This window comes from Callospermophilus lateralis, chromosome 8, assembly GCF_048772815.1.
Source record: "Callospermophilus lateralis isolate mCalLat2 chromosome 8, mCalLat2.hap1, whole genome shotgun sequence".
Taxonomy (NCBI): domain Eukaryota; kingdom Metazoa; phylum Chordata; class Mammalia; order Rodentia; family Sciuridae; genus Callospermophilus; species Callospermophilus lateralis.
Genome location: NC_135312.1, coordinates 84,117,025 through 84,131,777, shown reverse-complemented (window position 1 = coordinate 84,131,777; position 14,753 = coordinate 84,117,025). Strand labels below are relative to the sequence as shown.

General features: G+C 37.5%; 1 pseudogene; it reads left to right on the top strand.

Annotated features, from left to right (window-relative positions):
* The first annotated feature begins 815 nt into the window (after positions 1–815).
* On the top strand, positions 816–1,192 carry LOC143406331 (large ribosomal subunit protein eL31 pseudogene; annotated as a pseudogene).
* The last annotated feature ends 13,561 nt before the right edge of the window (positions 1,193–14,753 follow it).

Sequence of the window (14,753 nt, the reverse complement as noted above, 5' to 3'; positions counted from 1 at the left end):
TTCTCCAACATAGTTTTGGCAACTTTGTCAAGGATCAGATGACTGTGTGGGTTTGTGTTTGTTTCACTTTGTACTCTGCTTCTTTGCTGATTTTAAAAATTAGCTCTATTTTCTTATAGAGCTTTGTGGATCTTCTATGTACAGGATCATATCATCTGTGAACAGAGCCAATTTGACTTCTTCATTTCCTTCATTATATCCCTTTTATTTCTCTTGCCTAATTTCTCTGACAAAAGTTCCAAGTATGATAATGGGTAGGAATTGTGAGAGTGAATATCCTTGTCTTGTTCCTAATTTTAGAGGAAATGCTTTCATTTTTTCATCACTCACTATAATGTTAGTTTTGGGCTTCTTATACATGGCCTTTGTTATATTGAGTGAGTTCCTTTTCTTCCTTTTTTTTTTTTTTTTAAATCATGAATAGGTGCTAAATTTTGCCAAAGGCTTTCTCTGCATTTATTGAGAAGATTATGAGTGGTGTTACATTTATTGATTTGTATATGTTGAACCACCATTGCATCCCTACAATGAAATCAACTTAATCATGTTGTGTCACAATTTTCTTAACTGTGCTATTGGGCACAGTTTGCTAATACTTTGTGAAGCATGTTTGTATCTATGTTTATCAGGGATATTGGTCTGAAATTTAATTTCTTAATGTGTCCTTTTCTGACTTTGGTATCAGTGTTATGTTAGCTTTATAGAATGAATTTGAAAGTATTCCATCCCTTTCTATTTCATGGGATAATTTGAGGAGCATTGGTATTAGTTTCTCTTTAAAGTTCTGGTAGAGCTTTCCAACTTGGCCTGGCAGAATGTCTCCTGCAAAGAAGGGTGGCGAGAGGAACAAGGGCCATTCTGCCATCAACCAGGACGTGACCCGGGAATAGACCATCAACATTCACAAACGCATCCATGGAGTGGGCTTCAGGAAGAGTGCTCCTCGGGTACTCAAAGAAATTCGGAAATTTGCCATGAAGGAGATGGGAACTCCAGATGTGTGCATTGATACCAGGCTCAACAAAGCTGTCTGGGCCAAAGGACTAAGGAATTCCCATATTGTATTGGTGTGCGGTTGTCTAGAAAACGTTAGAAGGACAAAGATTCACCAAACAAGCTCTATACTTTGGTAACCTATGTCCCCATTACCACGTTAAAAAATCTACAGACAGTCAACGTGGATGAGAACTAACTGCTGATAGTTAAATAAAGTCATAAAACTGTAAAAAATAAAAATTAAAGAAAATAAAGTTCTGGTAGAATTCAGCTGACCCATTTCTTTGTTGGAAATTTTTTTCCTGCTTTAGTCTCATTGCTTGTTATTGGTCTCCTTAGGGTTTTTATTTCCTCTTGGCTCAATTTTGATTGGTCATATGTGTCTGGAAATTGATTTATTCTAGATTTTCTAATTTATTTCAGTACAAGTCTTTAAAACAGTCTCTAAGGATCCTCTAGATTTCTGTGATGTCTGTAGTGATATCTCCTTTTCCATCTCTAATTTTATTAATTAGGTCTTTTTCCTCTTTATTCTGGTTAATTTGGCCAAAGTTTTATTGATCTTGTTTATCTTGTCAAAGAATCAATTTTCATTCCATTGATTCTTTGTATTTTCTATTTCATCAATTTTAGCTCTTATCTTAATTATTTTCTTTCTTCTAGTAGTTTGGGACTTATTTAGTCTTCTTTATATAGTTGGTCTTGTTTATATGAAGATGCATCATTTGGTTATTTATTTGGAATATTTCTGATTTTTTGGAAGGCAATAATAGCTATAAACTTTTCTCATAGATTTGCCTTCATAGTGTCCCAAAGACTCTGACATATTGTATCTCTATTTTCATTTGAGTCTAATAATTTTTAAATCTCTCCCCTATTTTTTCTGTCACTTCTTTATTGTTCAAAGTCCATGCGATTATATAGTTATAGTTATGTAGTTCCTGTAGTTTTTCTTGCTGTTGGTTTCTAATTTTATTCCATTATGATCTGATAAATTGCAAGTACTTACATAAACATTTGTTTTGGTATTTTCTAAGACTTGCCTTATGGCCTAAAATATGGTTTATCTTGAGGGGAAGTTTCCATGAGCAGCTGTGAAGAAAGTGAATTTGACTGGTTTTGGATGAAATATTCAATAGATATCTGTTGGGCACATTTGATTTGTAATGTTTTAGGTCTGAAGAATCTTTACTGAGTTTATGTCTGAATATTGTATCATTTAGTGAGAGAGGTGTGCTGAAATCACACAGTAATATTGTATTGGGGTCTATATGGGCTTTTAAGTTGAGTAGTATTTTAAATAATTATGTGCAATGATGTTTGGGGCATAAATGCTTACCGTTATTTTTATCTTGTTGGATTTTTCCCTAAGTGAACTTCTTTGCCTCTTATGATTAATTTGAAATACACTTTGTTCCTGCTTGTTTTCGGGCTCCACTTGCTTGAAATATTATTTCTCATCCTTTCAATCTCAGCTTGTGGCTGTCTTTGCATGTAAGATGAGTCTCTTTTGAACAATATATAGTTGAATTTTTTTTAAAAGTCCATTCTGCCAGTCTACATCTTTTAATTGGAGAATTGAGATCATTTAAAGTCAGTATTATTTATGAGATAGTTATTAATTCCTGCATTTTGGATAATTTCTAATGTTTAATTCAATCCAATTTTTCATTCACTTAACTACACTTTCAATGAGATTTCACTCAGTTGCAAGCTTTGAAGTTTGTTTTTAGTTTCTTCCATGGATAATATTTCTTTATTTTATTTTTCATTAGCTACACGTGACATTACAATGATGTTCCAGTGGTTGGGGTATAGCTCTCATAGAATTCTGGTACTTTTTCAGGTGTATCTATTCTGGAGAAATTAAATCAATACATCGTCTAGGGCTGGGAGATATTAATCTTGCTTGGGCCTTTGGTGTTTCCTGAAAATTCTACTCATAGGGTAGAGTAACCAACAAGCCTGGGTGAAGGAGGCATGACGGGTCTCACATACTCTTCAGCCCATGAATATGTTCTTCTAAACCTAATTTTCTGAATGCAAACTTGCCTACCTGTTCAGTTACCCCACCTTCTTTAGCTGTTCATGGGAGCCAATGTGATGCAAAGGGAGAGTGAGTTGTACTCCCTTCCATATCTCTGTCTTGAATCCTCCTGGATGCAATCTTCTCTGCATCTGTTTTAATTGCATTTTGCCAAGAACAGATGAGGCCACATGGTGAGTCCTGGCCAGGATGGTATGGCAATAACTTCTATGGTGTTCCAGGTTATTGCAGCAGAAAGCTGTGGTGTGAACTGCTCAGGTTGGATCCCTGCTTTGGCTCTCCACTTATGAGTTGAGAAACATGGAATACTTCCAAACACGAGTTTGCTGTGCAGCCTCTGCTTCAGCTAAGTTCAGACTGCTTGTTAGTTCTATAGGTGTTCTCATGTCGAATCTGATATGTTTCTTTTGTTTTCTGTTTGCACTCCCCCTCTCTTTCTGTTGTGACCTGGCATCATTGCTGCCATCAAGTTGGCTCCAATGTACTCTTTCTTGCCCTCTGTTTGAAATACCTGAATTTCTGGGTCTTTCTGACTCTCATAACTGCTCAATATTGAATTTTAGTGAATTCTCTCAGTCACCCACCTCGCTGAGAAACGGTGTTCCTACTGCTTCAATTCTGAGCTGCGAAACAACTGAAAAGTTCAGACTTCCTCTAGTCCGCCATCTTTGTCTCTGGTCATCTCTTTCCTTTCATTCAACCTCAGGAAGGATCACGAGGGCTGGTGATTCCTCTCTACAGGCAGTGATCTCTTTCTTCTTCCATCTTCAGGAAAGGTACTGCTCCAGTTGTGAAAGAAAGTTGCTACTTTTTGGAGATCTGCATCAAGTGGAGGACTCTTTCTGTATAATCATCATAAGGGCAATGACTCCCAAGAGGAGATGGGTCACAATTTGGACTTTGTTTTTCACCATTTGACTATTCTACTCTTACATTACAGCCACTTATTATCATTCCATCTAGCTCTTGGACAGTATCAACTGCAGCTTGGGAATCTTCAAATTCAATGAAAGTAAAGCTGGAAGTTCTCCTAGTAATCCACACTCGTAGGAGTGGTTCGCAATAGACAAAAGTCCTTTGCAGTTCATTCTTGTTGAATTGTTTCCTACATCACCTACATAAAACCTATAGTGCAATGGATAGGAACCACAATGTGTTATTGAGATCTTTGTTTATAAATGTTGGGGCTTAAGTCCAAATGCTCTGATAGGTCTTTCTGTTCTCCTCTAGCCCATTCCCCACAGATGCCTGACATTTTCCATATCCACAAAATGACTTACTATGTTCTTTTTTGGACCTCTACTATCTAAAGTAATGCATGATATGTAGTTGACACTTAGAGAATATTTTCTGAATAAATGGATAACTAAAGTTTGTGTCTGAAGGGAAATATACACCTATAAATTTAATAGGTTAAAGTACTAAAAGTGGGTGAATCTTACCAGAAGTAGAAATCATGTTCAAATGAAGTCAGGAAAGAAAGAGTAGTTGAGATGAGCAAGAATAATGGGAATCTCATAGAAATGAGACTCTAAGGAGACAGGGGGTGGGGAGGCAAGATGCCAAGTGCAAGTGGAAGTGTTAGACTTTGAAATGAGAAATGTCACCTCTTAGACTCCAATAGAAAGATGAGCCAAAGAGGATAGGAGAATGCAGATTAGTGGCAGAAAGTTGAAGTTATATTTTCTGTTAAAATAGGAAATGAGATTATTGTCTGGGAATGAGAATGGAGGAGAAGAAACTATAGAATAGATTTGAAATAGTCATGAAGAAATGTGGGGTGAGAGCTTGCTAGGATACATGGAAGAATTATCAGGTTGAGAATTTTTTAAAAAATTATTATTTTTTAAATTTATGTATGACAGTGGAATGCATTACAATTTTATTACACGTATACAGCATAATTTTTCATATCTCTGGTCGTATACAAAGTATATTCATGTCTTCATACATGTACTTTGGATAATAATGACCATCACATTCCACCATCTTTGCTAACTCCCTGCTCCCTCCCTTCCCATCCAACCCCTCTGCCCTATCTACAGTTCATCTATTCCTCCCATGCTCCCTCTCCCTATCCCACTATGAATCAGCCTCCTTGTATCAGAGAAAACATTCAGCATTTGGTTTTTGGGGACTGGCTAACTTTACTTAGCATTATCTTCTCTAATTCCATCCATTTACCTGCAAATACCATGATTTTATTCTCTTTTATTGCTGAGTAATATTCCATTGTGTATATATATGCCACATTTTTTTTATCCATTCATCTATTGAAGGGCATCTAGGTTGGTTCCACAGTTTAGCTATTGTGAATTGTGCTGCTTTTGAGACTTATATACTAGGAACGTATGGTTTCACTGACCTGGGCCAGACTCACTTTCTGCATTCACACTTACATTCACCTCTTTACTTATATAAGTGAATCTTTCATTGTGACCTACTGAAGAAGGATAAGATTTAGTTAACTTTCTTGCCAATCAAAATCCCAACAGCATTTCTTGTAGAAATAGATAAAGCAATCATGAAATTCATATGGAAAAATAAAAGACCCAGAATAGCAAAAGCAATTCTAAGCAGGAAGTGTGAATCAGGAGGTGTAGCGATACCAGATTTCAAACTGTACTACAAAGCAATAGTAACAAAAACAGCATGGTACTGGTACCAAAACAGGCGGGTGGACCAATGGTATAGAATAGAGGACACAGAAACCAATCCACAAAATTACAACTATCTTATATTCGATAAAGGGGCTAAAAGCATGCAATGGAGGAAGGATAGCATCTTCAACAAATGGTGCTGGGAAAACTGGAAATCCATATGCAATAAAATGAAACTGAATCCCCTCCTCTTGCCATGCACAAAAGTTAACTCAAAATGGATCAAGGACCTTGATATCAAATCAGAGACTATGCGTCTGATAGATGAAAAGGTTGGCTCCGATCTACATATTGTGGGGTCGGGCTCCAAATTCCTTAATAGGACACCCATAGCACAAGAGTTAAAAACAAGAATCAACAAATGGGACTTACTTAAACTAAAAAGTTTTTTCTCAGCAAGAGAAACAATAAGAGAGGTAAATAGGGAGCCTACATCATGGGAACAAATTTTTACTCCTCACACTTCAGATAGAGCCCTAATATCCAGAGTATACAAAGAACTCAAAAAATTAAACAATAAGAAAACAAATAACCCAATCAACAAATGGGCCAAAGACCTGAACAGACACTTCTCAGAGGAGGACATACAACTACAAGTACATGAAAAAATGCTCACCAACTCTAGCAGTCAGAGAAATGCAAATCAAAACCACCCTAAGATACCATCTCACTCCAGTAAGATTGGCAGCCATTATGAAGTCGAACAATAACAAGTGCTGGCGAGGATGTGGGGAAAAGGGTACTCTTATACATTGCTGGTGGGACTGCAAAATGGTGAGGCCAATATGGAAAGCAGTATGGAGATTCCTGGGAAAGCTGGGAATGGAACCACCATTTGACCCAGCTATTGCCCTTCTCGGACTATTCCCTGAAGACCTCAAAAGAGCGTACTACAGGGATACTGCCACATCGATGTTCATAGCAGCACAATTCACAATAGCTAGACTGTGGAACCAACCCCGATGCCCCTCAATAGATGAATGGATAAAAAAAATGTGGCATTTATACACAATGGAGTACTACGCAGCACTAAGAAATGACAAAATCATGGCATTTGCAGGGAAATGGATGGCACTAGAGCAGATTATGCTAAGTGAAGCTAGCCAATCCCTAAAAAACAAATGCCAAATGTCTTCTTTGATATAATGAGAGCAACCAAGAACAGAGCAGGGAGGAAGAGCAGGAGGAAAAGATTAACATTAAGCAGAGTCATGAAGTGGAAGGGAAAGGGAGAGAAAAGGGAAATTGCTTGGAATTGGAAGGAGACCCTCATTGTTATACAAAATTACATATAAGAGTTTGTGAGGGGAATGGGAAAAAAATAAGGAGAGAAATGAATTACAGTAGATGGGGTAGAGAGAGAAGATGGGAGGGGAGGGGAGGGGGGATAGTAGAGGATAGGAAAGGTAGCAGAATACAACAGTTACTATTATGGTATTATGTAAAAATGTGGATGTGTAACCGATGTGATTCTGAAATCTTTGTAATGTTTTGAATAACCAATAAAAAAAAAAAAAAGATTTAGTTAACTTTCAGCAACCTTAATATGGGAAGTTATTCTTAGCACAGGGGACAGGTGTGGCAAATTCCAAGTTGCAGATCAAAGGCCAATCTTGAGGTCAACAAGTTTACCAGTCTTTGGAAGTTCATAGATAAGTCTAAAATTGTACACAATATGATAAATGACATCTTAGATCAAAGAGTGAGATGCCATTAATGAAAATTAATTGAAAAAATTAGTTAAGATAACCCCAGGACACATCAAATATAAGAATTAATAACTCCTGAGATATTTCCATCAGCACATTTATTCTCTGAAAAAGATCAGATGACATTTGGCATGATTATTACATCAACTATGGTCACAGGCCTACCTATCAATTATAGAGTACAGACTCATGTTTAAAATGGACACATTGAACTTGCTCCCAGATAGATCTTTAGAAAAGGAAAAATACACATATACATGCACATAAAAATGATTAGATGAATATATACCCAATTATTCTTTTATTTTTTAGTTATAGCTGAACACAATATCTTTATTTTATTTTTATATGGTGCTGAGGATCGAACCCAGGACCTCACACGTGCTAGGTGAGCACTCTATCACTGAGCCATAACCCCAGCCCTACCCAATTATTAAAAGTAATTAGATGATAGAGCATAATTGCTCATTTGGGTTTTTGTCTTTTTATTGTTATTTTGGCTGATCCATATTTAAAACCTTCTTTAAGAGGTAGAAAATAAGACATGTTATTTAAAATACATGCTGGACCACCATTACATCTACCAGAATGGCAAAAATCTAGACAGCTAACAACATCAGTAGTAAGGATGCGAAGAAACAGGATCTCTCATTCAGTGCCAGTGGGAATGCAAAGTAATATGGTCACTCTGAAAAAACATTTTGCTGGCTTCTTACAACACTGAACATAGTCCTAACATATTTATCCAAATAATTTAGTTGAAAATCTATGTCTTCACAGACACCAGCACATAGATATTTATAGTAGTTTTATTTATACTTAGCAAACCTTGGTAACAATCAAAATGTTCTTCAGATGGTGAATAGATGAACAAACTGTGGTATGTCCAGATAATGGACTCTTATTCAACATTAAGCAGAAATGAGCTACAAAGCCCTGAAAATACAGGGAGCAAAAATATATTACTCATATTACTAAGTAAAAGAAGCCAATCTGAAAAGGCTACATATTGTGTGATTCCAACCATGTGACACTCTGGAAATGTCAAAACTATGGAGACAGAAAGATCAATGGTTATCAGGGGCAAGGGGTAAAGGAGGGCTGAACAGATGGAGATCAAAGTATTTTCAGGGAAATGAAACTATTCTATATAATGTCATAAGGGTCATAAAAGTCACTGTATACATTTCTTAAAATCCATAGAATCCAGAACACCAACAGTGAACTCTAACATGAACTAAGGACATTTAAGTCATTAAAAATGTACATACATGTTGAGGTAGCAAGTTCACTAAGGGAAGGCTTTAATGCTTATGTGGTCACTACAGAAGTGGGTATATAACTCTCTGGAATATTCTACCTTCATTATTATGATTATCATACTAACAATTTTGAGCTCTTACTCATTTAACTTATTTAACTCAAAATTTTAATTTAATTTATTTTACACAACAAATTTTATAATGATCATGCAATATGTATTGTTTTATGTTTTCTTCGTACACTTCAAATCTTCCCAGTTCAACCCCTGGCTTCTTCAATCCCAAATGTCCATGCTATTACTGATCATACTGTATTTTTAGCCCATCTAACTAGTTAGATGGTGTATTAGTGTTCCCTCAAGAAATCTACCAGTAGGAGGTATATATGGAGTTAACACACACACACACACACACACACACACACACACACACACAGATTTATTATAAGCAAATTGTTTACATGATTATGGAAGCAAGTTCCAGAATTGCAGTAAGCAAGCTGGGGACCAGGAGAGCCAATGGTGTGATTCTTGTTCACAGACTGCAGCCTTGAACCCTGAGGAAGAGCCAGTGTTTTAGTTCGATGATGGAGTATGGACGGCAGCTGTGCCCTGCTCTGAATTATTCCATGATGTGTATAACAGTAGTTTTCAGACTGTACCTAACCCTCAATTACTTTATTTTGGAAAGCAGTATTTTTCTGTGAGTTTTCATTTTAAGCCCAACTGTCAAGGTAGAATGGCTCTACACCTTGTTTGCACAAATTCCCCAGACATCTGCCCAGCACAACTATAAGGCACAAATTAATAAATAACCTATTGCACAAACTTACCAAAATAAATCAGAAGCACTTGGATAAGTAGGCATCTCAAATCACATCAGAAACATGACACACAGGAGTTTGCCAGCCTCACCAGATATAATCACCTCATCTAAAACTCATAAAAGGAGGAGCCCCACAAGATTGGACATGGTTGCACCCTGACCCTATCACTTGGCTACTCATCATGAACTTTGCCCATGAAAATTGCCACCTCTGATTATGACTGTGGGCTTCAGCTCAATATGTGACAACAATGTATGACCTATTCCAAGCTGATAGTTCTTTTTTAAAAAATCTGTTCTACTTAGTTATGCATGATAGCAGAATGTATTTCAATTCATTGTACACAAATAGAGCACAACATTTCAATACCTTGGTTGTACACAATGTAGACTTGTACCATTTGTGAAATCATCTATGTACCTAGGGTAATGATATCCATCTCATTTTACCATCTTTCCTGCCCCCACCCTCACCTTTGCCCAACCCAATTTCTCCATTCTTCCCATGTACTCCCCCATTATGGATCAGCATCTACAAATCAGAGAAAACATTTGGATCCATTTACCTGCTAATGCCATATTTTGTTCTCTTTTAATGCTGAGTAATATTCCATTTTTTTTGTATATATATATATCACAGTTTCTTTATCTCTTCATCTTTTGAAGGGCATCTAGGTTGTTTCCACAGTTTAGCTATTGTGAATTGAGCTGCTATAAACATTGATATGGCTGCATCACTATAGTATGCTGATTTTAAGTCCTTTGGGTATAAATCAAGGAGTGGGATAGCTGGGTCAAGTTGTGGTTCCAGTTTAAGTTTTCTGAGGAATCTCCATACTGCTTTTCACAGTGGTTGCCCCAATTAGCAGGCCTACCCAAGACATATGAGTGTCACTTTTCTCCTACATCCCTGCCAACACTTATTATTGCTTGTATTCTTAATAACTGCCATTCTGACTGGAGTGAGATGAAATCTTAGTTTTGATTTACATTTCTCTAATTACTAGAGATGCTGAACATTTTTTTTCATATATTCGTTGATTGCCAAGCTGATATTTCAAGTGAACATCTCAAGCTGATACATCAAACTAACACTCTGAAACTGTCCTCTTTCTATCTTGACCCTCTATTTTAACAACTCTGTGACATTAATTCTTAAAACCTGGATCTGACCTCCTACAATGACTCCTTACATTTATATAGGCTTCATAGAGCATTCTGCCTGTACTCTTGGCACAGTATACTATGACCCTGTGTCCACCTTAATCCCTTCTTAGTCTTTCTATGATATTCTGTAAATACATATATGATATGTGATCATGTATATCATTATATATTATAGTTATCATTGTGTGAATTATAATGTGTGCCTTGAGTGTTGTAAGTATTAATAATTAATAATTAAAATGGGAATAAAAGAACTTGTGATTGCCTGCCTTATGACAATAGGTGGCCCATAAGTATTCAGTAAATTGCAATCACTAACAGTGGTGCAGCTTATGAATTTATTGTTATTCAATAAATTCTGACATTGTGGAAAGACACAAACATGTTTGGTCTGTGTTAATGGCTTATCTCTCTGACAACATGGACGCAGGAAAGGATCAACATGACAGGTAAAGACAATCAAACAGAGGGGTTCCCTTAGTCTTTTTGTTGTATTCAGGTCTTCAGCTGATTGGATGAGGCCCACTCACATTAGATAAGGCAATCTTCTTTTTTCAACTTCCTGGCTCAAATATCAATCTCATTCAGAAACATCATCACAGACACAATGAGAATAATGTTTGACCAAATGTCTGGGCACCCCATGGCCCAGATAAGTTGACATATACAAGTGAGCATAATACACAGCTCATAAAAGCCCTTAAAACTTCCATTGAGAGACAGTTGCCATACCATCCAAGTGAACAAATTATAACTGATACGACTGGCTATAAATGCAGTCAGAATGTAACATTTTGAATGCCACATTGGTGAGTTTTTCAGGATGGGCTGTCTTGAGGGGTGTACTTTGCAGTACAACATGGGGCTTGTGGAGAGAGGAGTGCTACATGAGGTTGCACCATTTTTGTTGGGGTAGAGTAGCAGTGGTGTCAGTCTCACCAGATCTGTTGGCTTACATCTATGTTTGTACCTGAGAAATACTTATGTCACAAGAGGTGCGTAGGTTCAGAAAAAGGCAAAAGCAGAGCTCTGGGAGAGAAGAGGGAACTAGAGGTCACAAGTCTTACAAAATTCCATCTGAATATCTTCTGTCCTGGAAGGAAGTTTTGTAACTGTACCAAATAAGTAGACTATGAAAACAAAACTTGACAGTGTTACTAATGGACTGAGGGTTCTTTTGCTCAATTTGGACAGAAATCATGGATGGGCAAAGTGCAGCTTCCTTACTATTAACATCTCTGAACTTTGACTGTCAGCAATTCTCAGCTCTTAGTGTTAGGGACACTCCTCACTTCTCTCCTGGTGGAGCTAGCAGCTCCTGAGAGCTCTCTGGAACTCACTCTTCCAGCAGCCAGAGCTAATGACTCCTAGAAGCTCTCCATTTCTCCCTGCTGTTCTTTGGCTGCTAGCTGTCCTTATCTCTGGCCCATGGCTATTTTCAGCGGCAGGAGCCTTTAGTGTTACCAACTCTTAGTGCAACCACCTCAGCTTACTCCACTCAAGATAGAAATCAAGAATAGCCAAGATATAACTGAAAGAGGTTTTATGAAGACTTATGTTGTCTCCTAAAGGGAAGCAGTACACTGCTTACAAGAAAAAATTGTGGGCTCCCTCATACACCGCAATGCCCTAATGGCTAACCAGACTTTCTGCTTAGTCATGGTTAGGGGAGGGGCTCTTTATGGACCAGACTGGGGATATCTGGCTATAGAGGGATGGAGTCATCCAGAGAGGCTGCAAGGTGGAGCCTTCTAGGATGGACCTGTAACCTGAGCTTGCTGCAGCAAAAGCAAAAGCAAAAATCTCTGAGCTGCTGTGGAGCATCTGGTGTAGCTGTGGCCAGCCAAACAATGAATGTGGGGCAGCTAGGCTGTCAAAGATGGAAGAAAGAAAAATTAAAATTTACTTTGTGGTGGAGCATCAGACCCTTTTCTCCTGTCTCAACATTATACAAAATATGCAATTGAAAAACATAAATTATATTTCTGCTTATTTCACAATAATGTAAAAATTCTGGATTTTTCTTCCAGATGGAAATTGTGTGAATTTGCTGGTGCTTCCAAAACAAAACACAAGTTGGGTGGTTCACACAGTGAAAATTATTGTCTTGCAGTCTGGAAGCTAGAACTCTGAGATCAAGGTGTTGGTAGAGTTGCTTTTTTTTCTGAGAGTGGTGAGAGAGAATGTGTTCCATGTCTCTTTCCCAGCTTTTGTCATTTACTGTCAATCTTTGGTGTTGTCTGGGTTTTGATGTTATCTGTTGCTTCACCACTGTCACCTAACCAGGCCCATTTTACCTGCTCCATAGCATGCCAATCATAGAGACACTGAGTTTTGCAAAAGACAAAGTTTATTAAAAAAGCAACCAAGCATAGAGGGGGAGACCCAAGTTTCAAATTCACCTCCCCAAAGATAGATTTTGGTGCTGTTTATTTGTGGGATGAAGAGGAAGGATGACTTTAGCAATGGGTAATGGTGAAGTAATCAGTGGTTTGAGAAGCATAATCAAACTTCATGACTCTGCATGGGGCTCGTGTTCAGAAGATGGTGGCATAAGCATGCTCTCTGGATGGAGTTTTTGGTTTTGTAACTCAAGAGATCACCCTCAGATACTTGTGTGGACCCAAGTGGTTTTGACAAAAGCAGTCTGCAAGACCTTGACATGTAATCTAGGCAACTGTTATAAAAATTCACAGGTCAGAGGTGTTATTTACAGCAAGGCTAGTGGGAGGGAGGCTTATAACAGATTGCTCAGCTATGTAACCTCCAAAATGAGTAATTTTTAAAGTCAGCTAAAAGTAAATGATGCTAGAAGGTTTATCTTGGTAAAGATTTTAGCTTTCACCTTCACATGGCATTTTCACTGTGTGCAATTAGTGTCCAAATTCTCCCTTTTTATGAAGACAATTCGGATTAGGGACTCACCCTAGTCCAATATGATCTCATTTTACGTTAACTAATTGTATCTGTAATGACACAAATTCCAAATAAGGTCACATCTTAAGAAACTGGGAGTTAAAGCTTCCACTTGTGGAAGTTTTGAGGGGCACAGTTCAATCCCAACATAAACAAATACTCTCTTATTATTTCCTATGTTGATTTTGGACCTTTTAAAAATTCCTTGAGATTATGTTAGGTTGTTTGAGATTTTTTTTTTTTTTTTAAACTGGCTGACTTTTTTTTTTTTTTGAGATTTTTTTTTAATGTAGACTTTTTTTTTTTGTTTGTTTGTTTGCTATAAACTTCCCTTTTAGAACTGCTTTTGCTATACCCCATCCTTGAGGGAACAGCTTGCCTCACCTGCTCTGGAGCTTCTCTAGTGTTGTAATGAGAAATACCTTAGGAATCTGGGAACCACCACACATTTGCAAACTGCAATGCAGGGAGTTAATCCCTGTAGGGAAACCTTTAACAAGTGGATACAGGAGTGAGTGGATACATGTTTATTTAACCTTCCCTAAAGCTAACAATTTTGAGGTGACTTTTCACCTATGTTGTTCAAAATAGTAGCAATTTGACAGATGTGGCCATTGAGCAATTAATTGAAATATGAATAGACCAAATTGACTATGCTACAAATATAAAATAAGTATCAGATTTCAAAGATAATATGAAAAAAAAGAATGGAAAAAAAATGTAATAATTGCTTCCCTTCTCAGGATTCTCTTAAGCTACCGCTACTTTGGGATCTGTGTGTGTATATTTTGTTCCAGGTCAAGGGGCTCTAGTTTCTGCTCAGATTCAACATGGTTTTGTTCTGCTCTCATGGGCTCCAGCCCATGCCTTTTGGTTGTACCTTGTCCTTTTCCTTAATCTTCCCAACCTACTTTCATCTTCCATTCCTAAATTCCTGACTTATGGACTTCAAAGCTCCTGGATATAGATAGATGATTGATAGGACAGACATAGCTATTTCTGCACTCCATTTTGGGGGTGTACCGGGGATTGAACTCAGGGGTACTCGACCACTAAGTCACATCCCCAGCCCCATTTTGTATTTTATTTAGAGACAGGGTCTCACTGGGTTGCCTAGTACCTTGCTTTTGCTGAGGCTGGCTTTAAATACATGATCTACCTGCCTCAGCCT